This window comes from Zootoca vivipara, chromosome 2 (genome assembly GCF_965207765.1).
Source record: "Zootoca vivipara chromosome 2, rZooViv2.hap1.1, whole genome shotgun sequence".
Taxonomy (NCBI): Eukaryota; Metazoa; Chordata; class Lepidosauria; order Squamata; family Lacertidae; genus Zootoca; species Zootoca vivipara.
Genome location: NC_142584.1, coordinates 33,136,819 through 33,151,238, shown reverse-complemented (window position 1 = coordinate 33,151,238; position 14,420 = coordinate 33,136,819). Strand labels below are relative to the sequence as shown.

General features: G+C 45.4%; 1 protein-coding gene across 3 annotated transcripts in view; it reads left to right on the top strand.

Moving 5' to 3' along the window:
• Positions 1-14,420, top strand: part of RHBDF2 (rhomboid 5 homolog 2) — a 61,642-nt gene that overhangs the window by 14,488 nt on the left and 32,734 nt on the right. The window contains exon 1 of one of the 3 annotated variants that reach the window (XM_088661595.1): positions 11,907-12,094. The exons of the other annotated variants lie outside the window; for them this stretch is intronic. The gene's annotated coding sequence lies outside the window, so the exon portion shown is untranslated. Of the gene's footprint in view, positions 1-11,906; positions 12,095-14,420 lie in introns of those variants that run through there. 3 annotated transcript variants of the gene reach the window in all.

Here is a 14,420-nt window from a genome sequence, read left to right as displayed (position 1 = left end):
GGCCATTCTGTTAGGAGGCAAAAATGTGGGAAATCACAGCCTTGCGATTCTGTGAACAACATGTACTAATAGAAGTTTTGGATGTGGTTGCCCTCTTTCTTTTTCCTCCTCTTCTTCCCAGAGCCATGCAACAGCTGCTGGACTCCCACCCTGAATCCCCGGCAGGCTCTTGCATCTGCTTTCTTGCTTTCCAAAGGGTTGGGTGTTCTCTGACATTCTCCTGTCGGATCAGGAACTTTCCCCCTACACAGCTGTGTTTTTAAATTGTGTTCAGCGGCTGGTGGAAGAATCCTGTGAAATTCATAAGCAAGTGGTACAGAGGGTATGGTATGTTCAGATGCATTTGGGGGAAAATGCTCTTTGTTTGGTTCCGATCTCAGCGGAATTTCAGCGGAAACATTTGTAATGGCTTTTCCATAACGTATGGCGGGTCTCATATCTGGAAGCAAACGATCCACAGTGTAACCTAACCCCCCAACATTGCAGTTGGGGGGCAGTGACAACTGTATTCTGTTTCTAGAAGTGAAACTAGCTTTGGTGGGGGGTGGAGGCCAAAGGAAGGCATGTTGCTCCATAATGGAGGAAAATGTCCCTACAAGGTTCCCCTAAAATTATTATTATTATTATTATTATTATTATTATTATTATTATTATTATTTTGGTACATTATTCCTAGTTATGTATACTGTTGGGTTAGTGGTAGAAGGATGTAAAGTGGTGTAGCAAGAAGAAGAAATTTTGTGTTTTCATTTTATTTACAATGTATTTAGTATTCTAAGGGTTCCTCCAAACATGAAACTTAAATAAGCACAAGAACTGAGAATTCTGAATTGGAAAAGCTTCTGTTCAATATTCAGTTATATTTCTTTTTGAGAGCTGTTATTGCAGTTGATTGCATCGGACTAAAATTCACATGAAACTTGCACATAAATCTACTTAAGTGTGTTCAGAGAATTCTGGGTCTATCGTCTGCCATGCTTCCTGTAAGCTTCCCCTTTTCCTGTCCAAGAGAAACTCGCCACCACAACCTGCAGCATATTCATCCTACATGCGCAGAGCTAACTTAGTCCCGGCTTTCCATGTCTACCTGCTTCTACTGCCAGCACCTGAAAGCCTGAAAAAGGAGAGGACCTGAAAGTGTCCAACTTTCCTTCTTAGGCCTCACTAACTGAATGATGTTGGCTTGGGTGGAGGGAGGGACAGGAGAGGTGTGTAGATTCATAATGGCTGAGATTCTCCAACAGACATCAATACACCTTCCAGTGCAAACCTAACCATGGTCTGCTCAGAAACAAGTCCTACAGAATGCAGTGGGGCTTATTCCCAGGTAAATAGTCTTAAGACTGCAGGCTTTGTTATTAGGAAAGTCTAGAACACCTCCATGTTTAATGGTTGATATGCACGGTATTGTCCTGTGTTTATAACAACTTTGAACTAATACTGTACCCCCAGAGGGATTTGTGGGGACTTGGCCCCCTCAGGGAGATTTCAGGGTCATTTCTTGAACTTTGAGGGATTTTTAAAAAATGCAAGCACCCAGCCTGTTTACTTGTGTGGCGATAGAAGAAAAAGCAGTAGTCGGTATCCTACATCTTTCCCCCGCAGTCTTCTGGCCAGTGGGTAAAATATGATGTTTTTATCTTACAGTCAAACCTCGGTTCCCGAACGCCACTGTTATCCTACATTTTGGCTCCCAAACGCTGGAAACCTGGAAGTAAATGTTCCAGTTTCCGAAGGTTTTTTGGAACCTGAATGTCTGGCGCAGCTTCTGCTTGAATGCAGGAAGCTCTTGCAACCAACCAGAAGCCGCGCCTCGGTTGTCAAACATTTCGGAAGTCGAATGGTCTTCCGGAACGGATTGCGTTCGACACCCGAGGTTTGACTGTGTTAATATTCAGTACAACCAACTTTTTTTCAAATATATAAATCCTTAGAAAAGTTCTGGCTGTTTTGCATGAGTTCACCCCCACCACCCACTATCTCCATAAGAGCATAAGAAGAACCCTGTTGGATCAGGTGAATGGGCCATCTAGTCCAGCATCCTGTTCTCATGGGGGCAGACCAGGTGTCTGTGGTGTGCATGCAAGCAGGACTTAAGCGCAACAGCACTGCCCACCTGCAATTCCCAGACACTGATATTCAAAGAGCTCCAACACTGAAGGTAGACCACAGCCATCCTGGCTAGCAGCTGCTGATAGTCTTTGTTGAATCCCTTTTTAAAGCCATACAAGTTGGCAGCCACCACGGCCTCTGCAGTAGCGAGTTCCATAGTTCAGTGTTTCCCAACCTTGTGCCTCCAGCTGTTTTCGGACTACAATTCCCATCATTCCTGACCACTGGTCTTGCTAGCTAGGGATGATGGGAGTTGTAGTCCAAAAACAGCTGGAGGCACAAGGTTGGGAAACACTGCCATAGTTAAACTGCATGAAGAAGTACTCTGTGAACCCCCCCCCCCAAATATGTTTGTGCCCCCAAGCCACAAAAATTCTGGTCGCAGGCTTGGTCCGACTTCTGAGACTGCAGCTGCTGAGCAGCTGGTCAGCACAGATCTTCTCACAGCGTGAGCTGTGGTATGAATGGTTGTGTGCCTTGAAGCCTACCAGCTTCTTCTTCGTTGCAGTGAGTGGAACAAAGAGAGCCTTGATCTCTGTCTGGTTTTTGTACTGTACTGGTTTAAGAGAACGTGCAGGATTTAAGATGGCAGTCCCATGCACGCTGAGCTGGGAGTAAGACCCACTGAAATCAACAGGATTGACTTCTCAGTGGGTGCGTATAGGACTGCACTGTAAACAACAGCGACAAGTGTTTCTCCAGTCAAAAGCGTGCCATTGAATTTTAGTGATTCCGTCCCGTTCTGAGACACACAGCAAGAATAGGAAAGAACACATGTTGTGCAAGGGAAACATAATTGTCAAACCAGAAGCATTGGCAGGTGGCCCGGAAACAAGTGTGATATTGGATACTTTTAACATATTATATTTCTGCTGTTGTGGCTGGAGTTCAGGTGCAGCCTGAAGCCAAAGGGACTGGCCTTGCTCCTCTTCCTTATTGGATGTATAGAAAAGTAAAAGTTTGCTGCAGAGCCAACCCTAGTCCACAAGAGAAAAGTGCCAGTAACTCAGTGGGTAGAGCACCTGCCCTTTCCGTGCAAAAGGTCCCTGGCATGTCCAGTCAGGACTGGAGCCATTGCCAGTCAGTGTAGACCAGTGATGGCCAAACGTGGCCCTCCAGCTGTTTTTGGACTACAACTCCCATCATCCCTAGCTAACAGGACGAGTGGTCAGGGATGATGGGAATTGTAGTCCCGAAACAGCTGGAGGGCCAAGTTTGGCCTTCACTGGTGTAGACAATATTGAGCTAAATCAGGGTTTCCCAAACTTGGGTCTCCAGCTGTTGTTGGTCTACAACTCCCATCATCCCTAGCTAGCAGGACTCACTAGTCAGGGATTATGAGAACTGTAGTCTAAAAACAGCTGGAGACCCAAGTTTGGGAAACCCCGAACTAGACAGATTGCCGGTCTGGTTTTGTATAAGGCAACTGCCTATGTTTGCAATCCGATTGGGCTCTTTGGAGTTTGTGGGTTGGGTGCCCCTTTGAGGGAGTTAAATAGGTCACTGCTGGGACTGTTTTTAATGCTCCGGCACTTTGGCCAGCTTTGGCAAGTGTAGGTTGAGCTGTGAGATCGCGTTGAGATTGTTGGGATGTGCTCTGATTGGAAGCAAAGCAGTATGTCCGCCCCAAAGCATTTGCAGGTGCAAACAATACAGTATTGGAAACGGGATTGTGTCTAACCTCCCCGATACCGTCAAGACCACAAACCGTCACAAATGCACAATAAGAAGGATATCTGGAGGACCCCTGTGTTCCTGTACTGCCTCTGGCAGTTGGCAGCTGGGCTCTTGCTCTTGTGGTTCAGGCACCTCTTCTCACTAGTCCAAATATCACTGAGCCAGTAACCTTGGGGGTCATGTGGCCCATGTTCGTCCTCAACTGTCTGGGCATAACTTGCTCAGTCAAACACTTTTTTTTTTATTACGCGGTTGTTGGTGCTGGGGGATTATTTGAGATTATCTCTGTAATTCATAGGCTGGCATGAGTGTGACCTTATATTGGCTCTGACATGAGTGTGACCTTATTTTATTAGCTCTGGGCTAAGCATTGTCATGTGCTATCTGTAAATCTGACCAGCTCTGATTTGCTTTCCTCTGCTGGAACAGCCTGCTTTTAAAATCTGGGCAGGAAGTGAAAGCTGCTATATGAAGTTGTGCAGTTTTCATGGAAAAGATGCCCTTTGAAGAATAGCATTGTCAGATCTGTTTTTCTCTGCACCCACTCTCTTTTTCTGTAATGGTTAAAGCTTCCCACACAGGCTCCTTCTCCCCCTACCTCTTTCTCCAACCCCACCTCCCTCTCCCAGCTCCAGTGTGACACCCCAGAATGTTCTGAGCAGTCACTCTGAAGCTCATTCACTTCTTCTGGAGGACTAGAATTTTGGGAAATAGCAGTTCGAGTGTTGGGCTAGGGAGACTAGGGGACTGGGCCCAAATCTCTCCTTGGCTGGAAAGCTCACTGGATGACCTTGGGCCAGTCACTGCTCCTTAGCCTCAGATAACTCATTGGGTGGTTGTGAGGAAAACAAGAAGGGGGAGAAGGAGAACCATTGGTGCCATCTTGAGCTCCTTAGAAGGAAAGTGGGATATAAACGTAATTAAAAACATAAAAGTGGCCACTTGTTGCGTTGGGATGGAAGGAAATGTAGTAGAGGTGATTCTGACAAGTGGCACGTTGTGCCAAGAAATGCCCAGTTTTAATTTTATCTCTTTGCGGCCTAGTGAGTTGTCTACATCATGTAAGATTGAGGAGCTGGGCTTCTTGACAAAAGGGAAGGTGGTGCTCTCTGTGTGAGAAGGTGAGATGTTCCTCTACCAGGACCTAATATTTCTGACTCTACCTTGAGCTGCTGTTGGACAAGACAAAGGGAGTATAACACCATATTGAGTTCTGGTTGTACTAATACGTATCAGTGATAGTAGGGTGGATGGTGAGAAATTTGAAGGGATATGGTTCCCTGGGACATGACGCTGTTAGTAGCCTTGCCTTCAGCCCAGGGAATGCTCTTCAGGGATAGATGCCCAGTGCAGAAGAATCTCTGTGTTGCCTGAGTTGCATGACAAAGGGGTGTCTTGCACAGTGTTTGAACTTTGGTGTATGTGCTTTCACACCTCACCCTCATATGTTGAGATTGATCTCATTGTAGGAAATTTTAATGAAACATGAATTCATTCATTACAAAGGGTGTACATTTCAATGAAAAGTGATGGGGATTTATAAAGAGGAATTGCTCTTGTACCTCACAAAGATACATATGCTGAAATCCTTTCTAGAATTAATGTATGTTCATATTTAAAAGAGGACATCTTGGCCAGTCTGAGGCCGTAAAGGTAAAGGGACTCCTGACCATTAGGTCCAGTTGTGACCGACTCTGGGGTTGCGACGCTCATCTTGTGTTATTGCCGAGGGAGCCGGCATACAGCTTCCAGGTCATGTGGCCAGCATGACAAAGCCACTTCTGGCGAACCAGAGCAGCACATGGAAACGCCGTTTACCTTCCCGCCGGAGCGGTACCTATTTATCTACTTGCACTTTGACGTGCTTTCGAACTGCTAGGTTGGCAGGAGCAGGGACCGAGCAACGGGAGCTCACTCCGTCGCGGGGATTCGAACTGCCGACCTTCTGATAGGCAAGCCCTAGGCTCTGTGGTTTAACCCACAGCGCCACCCGCGTCCCCATAACATAGTCAAAATTCTACCTAGGTGCCAAGGGAGGTTTCATTCCCCTCTCTTTCAGGAGTGTTGGTTGTGTATTGTCTTTTAGAAATCTAAAAATATGCCAGACCCCTAACACTGATTTTAAATTACTATATATATATATATATATATATATATATATATATATATATATATGCATGGAACTCTCTTAGAGGTTTTTCTGCTGTGAGGAAGCAATGGGGAGAACTTCCCCATCCTGTGAATACATGTGGAACAAAATGCAAACTAAAGGAAACCAAAAAAGAACTATGACGTTAATAATTGTTTTATCAGTTGTATCCTGGGAACTGGTGCAGAATGATACTGCCTTGTCCTGCTTGGGCAGTATCAGTAGTCAGCTATATCATTCTGTTGAGCATGTGTGTGTTAATTCCAATGTGGCTGCTCAATGTGTATGGAATTCTTCTGTCCTAGAAAATGTCGTTAAATGGAACCAACATGTCACTACAAAACACAGGGCCTGAGTGCTATTTTTGTCTAAACTATTTTTATATGTGCTGAATTGATGGCAGGGTCTAATCCAGATTCTGGTCAATTTTTATGGTGCAGCTTTTTCTTTACTTTCCCAAATAGAAAGGTACTTTGGGATTGTTTAGAATACTCTGAAACTCTGGTCTGCATTCTTCCTAGTTTGATCAGGGTCAAGTTTAAAGCACATTTAAGGTAGTTTGAAAGCACATGGCTTCCTCTTAAGAATCTTGGGAACTGTAATTCATCCCTCCCAGAGCACCCTCAACAAACTACAGTTCCCAGGATTCTTTGGAAGAAGCCATGTGATTTAAATGTATGGTATCAATGTAACCTAGATCACAGATGGGGAACCAGTGGCCCTTCAGGTATTAGACTCCAAGGGTCAGGGATGATGGGAGTTGTAGTACAACGTCTGGAGGACCATGATTTCCCAACATTGCAACAGATACTGCTTCTTTTTCCATTTCCTTGTGTGAAAAGGCTGCAGGGTTTTGTTTTCATTTTTATCAATAGTGATATACTGATTTCAGATTAAATTAGTGTGCATTATTTGGAGCACAAGGTTTCAAAATTTTCTCTCTCCCCCTTCCCTTATCCTCCATGTGGGTTAAACCACAGAGCCTAGCAGGGCCGTCTTAAGCAGGTCGGGCGCCGTGGTGCGTGGATCGCTCCGGCGCCCCTGCCCCGTTTCTTCCCGCACCTGGTGGGCGGGCACAGTGTGGTTTCCGCGCGGCTTTGCCGTGCAGCGCCCCCCTGCCGACCCGGCGCCCTGGCGCCCCGCGCCACCCAGCCTACCCCTAGAGACGGCCCTGGAGCCTAGGGCTTGCCAATCAGAAGGTCAGCGGTTCGAATCCTCGCGACGGGGTGAGCTCCCGTTGCTCGGTCCCTGCTCCTGCCAACCTAGCAGTTCGAAAGCACCTCATAGTGCAAGTAGATAAATAGGTACCGCTACAGCGGGAAGGTAAACGGTGTTTCCATGTGCTGCTCTGGTTCGCCAGAAGCAGCTTTGTCATGCTGGCCACATGACCTGGAAAGCTGTATGCTGGCTTCCTCAGCCAATAACGAGAGATGAGCGCCGCAACCCCAGAGTTGGTCACGACTGGACCTAATGGTCAGGGGTCCCTTTACCTTTACCTTTACTTTACAAATCTGCTGAGTCTTTCTTACATGTTGCTCAGAAAGTGGAGAGTGGTCATCTTGCAATGCTTCTCATACTAGTTGTGACCTGTTTTTTCTTCTTCTCTGCACCACCCTTAACAGTGAGAAGAGGAAGGCAGTTTCCTGGTAAGACTTTGAGGTCCTAAGACCAATCACTCTGACTTCTGCATTTCCAAGCCTGACTGGGCTGTATGGGGTGAAACTGCTTGCTGTGCAGCAAACCACTTCTTAGCATGAGGTTGCCCTAGGGAAGGGTCCAACGCTGGTGGGAATTTACATGGCTTAAACATGGGTCATCTTACTCAGCTACGAGTGATCGCCAAAGAAGAAGATCTTACTAACACAATCACACTTGGTTTTGTGTCTACACAGGCAGCCCCCTACTTCCCTTTTCTGCCTAGGTTGGGGTTAGTAGTGATGGCATTCTTCCTGACTTCTTTGCACTGTAGGTTATGACAGGACATTTAAAAAGCAAATGCCTTGCTAAGGTCTTTTGACACATATGCACCGCACTCTTCAATTGCCTAGTTTTCGAGTCAAGAGTGCAGAACAGGCGGATATTGAGCATAAGCTGTGGGGAGCAGCTTAGCCGTGCTGCAGTCATAAGATGTGAGCTCCTCCGGTGAGTTTCTTATCCCTAATCACCACAGGAATGGGGGTAGAGCAGGGGTCGCCAACGTGGTGCCCTCCAGGTGTTATGGAACTCAATTCGGTGTTATTGAACTGCATCTGCTGTTGGAAGTCCTCGTTTAGAACATCATAAGAGCCTGTTGGATCAGGCCCAGGGGCTCACATAGTTCAGCATCCTGTTCTCACAATGGCAAGTTAGATGCCCGTGGGAAACCTGCAAGCAGGATTCAAGAACAAGAGCAGTCTCCCTTCTGCCGGTTTCCAGCAATTGGAATGCAGAAGTATTCTTGCCTCCAGTTGTGAAAGCAGAGCAGAGCCATCATAGCTAATAGCCATCGTGCTAGATTGCATGCTTTGGCTGTTGGTGGCGCAAATCATTTTGCAGAAACCATTTCCAGTGATCTTTGTGTTATGTTTGTAACTTGTGCCGAGATGTTTGAAGCTGCAGCAAGAAGAAAACACTGGTGGTGTGTATTTTTTATCTAGAACTTCAGTTAACAGTATCAATTTTTCATTGTATCCTGTAGCTTTACTAGTCTTTTTTTATTATTTTGAACTTGACCCTTTGATAATAACTTGAGAATTGACATTGAAAACATGCAGGTATGTCTAAACTTGAAAATGTGCTGCCTGTCCTGTAAGAGAAGACTTTTCAAAATACTCTGGCGTGGCGGCAGATTCCCATGAAAACATTTCCTTGTATTGCACACCACTGGGCCTCATTAAAATTTCTTCCTCGGCTGATTCACTCACCACCTCCATGTTCTGTTCCTTTTCTTAATGTGAAGCAAAGGCATGAGCTTGTTCTCCCCCCCCCCCAAACCCGCATTAAATGTAAGTAGGTTAGGACGGTGTAACCTTCCAGGTTACAAATAGTTGGAGTCCAGGGAGAAAAGATGTTTTTTGTTCTGCAGCTGCTGGATAGCTCAGTCAGTAGAGCATGAAACTCTTAATCTCAGGGTTGCGAGTTCAAGCCTCACATTGAGCAAAATATTCCTGCATTGCAGGAGGGTGGTCTCGATGACCCTCATGGTCCCTTCCAACTCTACAATTTTATGGTTCTTACCTGTTTTAGGGAAGCAATGGGGAGCCTCAGGTCCAGAGGGCAATTGTTGTCCTCCAGGCCTCTCTCTGGAGTCAAGTGATAAACCCCTCTGAGCCGTGCCCCTCCCTCCAGCCCTTCTTTTCACCCTCCTTGGCTAGAATGGGTCCTTGGAATCTGAGAAATCTGTTTGCTTTCCTGGGTGGAGGATGGAGGCGTATGAGTGTGTGTGTGTGTTAAGGAACTTCCCCACTGAGTGCACAGATAAAGCTTGCATTTATAGCGCTGACCTCTTCTGCCTCTGGCCCCACATACATAATTTTTATTTGCACGCTGCCTTTCCACAGTTCAAACCATGCTCAAGGCGGCTTACAACATGAAACAAATACGTAACCACAACGTAACGAAAGTAGTTGTAAGCAATCAATGAAACTTTCAAAATACACAACCAAACCGAACAATTTCTACATAAATCAAAACAAGGTTTGAAATAAAGATACAAAAATACAACAGCAACAGCCTCCTCCATCCGCCGCCCCCCAAAAAAACCCCCAAACAATACCCCCGCTTCTGTTGTAGCTGCAGTCAGTCAGGGCCCTAGCCTCCAAGGCCAGTGGGAAAAGGCCTGCAAGGCAGGGAGCCGGTCTTCCAGAACTCACAGCCAAGATGGTCTCTGGCCTCCTCAGCAGCCACAGCCCATAAATCACTGGCATATGCCTTCACCGCCGCCATGTGGTCCTTAGTCTGAAAAAGGTTCCCCACCTCAGTGCTAGATCGTCTCTATATAGTGCTTTCTGTTTGGGATTCCCTCAAAGAGTCCATTACTTTGATGGCGCTTCTGTCCTGGTGTGGTTCCCTCCTGCTCCCTCTTGGATCCATTTATGTGCTGTCCTTTGGGGCATGGCTTCTGTTGATTAGGGCAAAGTTAGACATAAGCGGGTGGCGCTGTGAGTTAAACCACAGAGCCTAGGGGTTGCCGATCAGAAGGTTGGCAGTTTGAATCCCCACGACGGGGTGAGCTCCCATTGCTCGGTCCCTGCTCCTGCCAACCTAGCAGTTCGAAAGCACGTCAAAGTGCCGTCTTCCCACGCTAATGTTCCGCCGGTTGCCCCTCACTGTTTGCGGCAACTTGCAGAGACCAGCGGAACACAAAGGGGAACCAGCTGCAACGAGGGAAGAAGGCAAAGGAAGATCAGCTGAGAGGCGCTGACAGCTGTCGGCGCCTCTCAGCTGATCTTCCTTTGCCTTCTTTCCTTGATACAGCTGGTTCCCCTTTTGCTAGACAAATGCCCCTTTCGCTAGGTTTTGTGATTGGAGGTTTTTATGGCCACGCTTCGCAAGATGAAGCGGTGGCCATAAAAAACCTCGTCGTCTTGCGAGACAACCTCCAATCACAAAACCTATTCGTTAAGCGAAAAATTCCTCTTACAGGGCATTTGTCTAGCGAGGCACCACTGTATGCCAGTCTCATTTCTTGCCTCCCACACCCCACACCCATGAGCCTTCTGCTGTACTTGGGCCTTGCCTGGGTTGTTTCGGACCTTTTCCTTCCCACTCCCATGTCTCCGTCATCTTTCTCATCCTATCTCTTTGCTATTTCCTGCTGTGTCTTGTTTTTGCAGTAACCAGAAGCAGGGGGTGAGGCGATGGTAGTGGCTAAGCAAACATGTTGCTGCCAGCTGCATTTTGGAACAGACAGCATTCTAGTAGGGCATTAACATAATTATTAGATATTTGTATTTCCCTAACAGGGATTTGAGGTGGCTTACAGATAATAATAGGAATAGCTGAAAACAGAGAGGACAACCATTTAAAAATAATTAAATGTTGATAGAAGTTAAAACTCTTTATGTGTGTAAAATATACCTACTGATGAGGAGGAATTAGTGAGACCTTGACATTGTCACAAGATTCTCTTCAGAAGCATAAAACCATCACTGTCTTGGGAGTATCGGATTGGAGTTCACTGAGAATAGAGTCCTCTTTGTGGCTGTAATGTTCTTTAATAAGAGCTGGGTATGGCAACCCTCAAAATGGTACTGAAAAATAAAATAGAGAACCTTAATGTTTCAGTGCAAACCTTCATTGGGGGCATAAGAATTCAATTAGCTGAGCAATTTTGCCTTACCAGAATAACAACAAACTGAATTCTTGTGTCTCTAAGGAAGGTTCCTCTGAAACGTGCTGAGCAATTTAATATATTATTAAAAGTTTTCCCATTTTTCAGGAGGCTTGTCCACCCTTCTTCTATTTGGTTTCTCTCTTCCTCCTGTAATAAGAAATGGTCCTCCTAAAACGGGAGTGTGTCTGCACTGCAGACTGGGGCAACAGTGGAATTGCCATGGCTTGGCAGTCTTTGAGCCACTACCAGCAATGCAGACATTTCGTATCCTCGTGCTTGCCATGGAATAGTTTCTGGAATTGTGCTTCTTGCTTCAGTCCAAGAAGAACAGGCAGGTCTGCTTAGAAACTGGTGTTCTCTCCATCATTCCTCCTTGTTGGCCTTTCCATGAGCCCAGAAAGACTTATGTCGCTCAGTCTTGCCAATTTCTTTTGCAACACTGTGGTAGGAAGCTTCTCTCTCTTATTGGATAGTTCCTGCCCACTTGTGTGTTTTCTACACTGCTGTGTCCAGAAGTGTACATACACAGTCTTGGGAGGAGGGTGTTGAAACACTAGCGCTGACACCACTACCACAAATTTAACCACACTGAAACTTGCAAATGAATGGGTTCCCCCCCCCCCTTTCCTGGAAGAAAAGAAGAAACCTCTATATGCATTTGAAAGCCTTCTTTGATGAGCCTCCCTTGCTGCCTTGCTGCGGCCCAGATAGTGTGTTATCATCGGGAATAGGACCTTGGTGATGACGCCTGGGTGACAAGGAGACGCTTGATAGGAAAGGACATTGGGCAAGAAGGAGTTCTTTGAAACCAGCTGCGGACATATTGCACAACAGTGATGAATGTATGTGAGTTCACTTCCTACATTTCATTCTTCCAGAAATAGCTGTTGTCAGTGACCATTTTTTAAAAAGGTCAATTCTTTGTGCTGACTGTATTTAACTGTGGTTTGCGATGACCTATGTTGGGAAGGGAAGGAGCTTTTGTGGGACATTAGATAGAGTAAAGTGGCCACTTCAGGCGGCTGATTTTGGGTGCCATGAAAAGGCAGTAGTAAATGGTTGGCTATCTTGCTGTGGTGTTGTGTTTTTACTGTCAGGGCGGGGGAGAGACACTTGTGGGATTTTCTGTCTGGGGTACCAAAATAACTTGGCTTGGTTTCAGATAATGCACACCTTGGCTTGCAGGGAAGGGGCACTTTTGCTGCTCCACTTCAGGTAGCAAAATGCTAACAGCTTTTGAATAACATGTGACAATTCTGCCTCATTTTCAACACTTGGAATGGCAGTAAGGAAGGAATCCTACCTCCTTCTTCAGTCGAGTTTCCCAACCTCCCATGGTTAATGTGGTTCAAGTGAAACCTTTGTTCCAAATATTCCAGTTTAAACCCTGAATGTGTAAAACCCAGTTCTTTCCTCAAAGTCCTCCCCGAAAACCTTATTTTCTGAAGGATATCTTTATTACCTTGCCTACTTTTTCATTTGGGTTTTCAACTTCAGTGGTTTTTTTCCTTTTCCTTTTTAGTTTTAGAAGCTACAAGGAATATATCCTGAGAAGCCACAATGAGGCATTCTCATTTGGTCCGATAAAAAAGTGTGAATTCTTTTCCAGCATTTGTCATACAGTATGTTCAAACATTCATGCAAGCAAACTGAGGCAAGGGTCGGTTGTATGCAAAACATACACTGAGTTTAAAATAAATAAATAAACTTGGCTCCTTCTCTTTGTGGAGATGGTTTTGCAGCCTGCCAGTTGTCAAAGAAAGAATGTCTGTTGCTGAAAGGGGACAATAGAACCTGCCTCAATGTGTTCAAACAAGTCTTCAGTCCCCTGGTGCCAGATGGAAGCTCCAGCATTTGGACCTCAGTACCAGCAATGAGCAGGCATGACCATCCATTTAAAACTGACAAGACAGGCAGAGTTTTGTTATTACTATTATTATTTCTGGGCACCAGGAGTAGCAAGCTAGGATTAAAATTTATTGCCTCTGTTGGCAAGAGGCACTGGTCTCCATCATAACACCAGGTTTTGACAGCAATATTAAGCTGAACTTCTTTATCTTGTTTTATTTGGGCATTGGGATCCTAGTCTCTCCAATTGGCGTCTGCTGGGATTATACAATTTATTTTGGGACCCTACATTCAACTCTGTGCAGCTGGTTCTAAAACAATGACTGATTTGATTTGATATATTCTTTGTTGTTTCTATGGTGTCTGGATTATTAGATACCCTGTATAAATGATTTTTGTTAGTTGAAAACTTATCTGTGAAACTCACCTTCATCACTGCTCATCTAGCCTCCCTCACTTCTGTCTTCTGGTTCATAGTATACTCGCTTCCACACAGTTTCCTAGCTCATTAGAGAGACTTCTAGGCTGAGGTCTTAATATTCTGTTGCTAAAAAATTTCTAAGAGCCATGTTATTGCTATTTTTATTCTGTGCCACAGCTCTCATTGATGTGTCCCGCAGGTGGCAGCCAGTTTTGAACTTCATTTTGAACTTGGTTTTTGTGACTTGCAGGTGTTGGTTTCATATGCAAACTTAGACCTCCTAGTGATTGGGCCTAGACAATAGCCACTTGCTATGGGCTTGGAAATAAAAGAAGTATCCAAATAAGTTGTCAAAAGTGTCCTAAAGCTTTCCCCCAAGTTATTGTTGCTAGCTGCTCGTTTTGGTTGCAGTGGGTTGTAAATGCATTAAAACTAATGGACCTAAGTCATGTCCATTAATTTCAGCGCTGCGACTTGGAGTACAACTAAAGTTGGCTGCCACCCAGTGTCCTGTCCCCCAGAGGATTTTAGAAACGGCTTTTCTTAAAAGTGCGCCGAAGCTTACCAGGTGTACTCCATCAAAATAAAACAATCAATCTCTCAGGGAAAGTCCCTAGTCATGCAAAACCAGGGTTGTTGTTTTTCTGGCCTTATTTTCATGGCTTTTAACCCTTATGCTTCCCTATCACGCTTTGAGAACATAAATCTGAGCCATTTCGTATCAGGATTCCATTTTGTAAGGAGAGTGGGGAGGCCTTCACTGTAGAAACTGTATCTGATCAAGGAACATATTCTTGAAAAGCAGAGTTTGGAGGAAGATCTTGAGGTAAGAAGATGAAGGAGATCCAAGTTAAGTGGTCTGGGCAGAGGCAGGGGTGGAGGAAGGAGGTGCGGTAGGT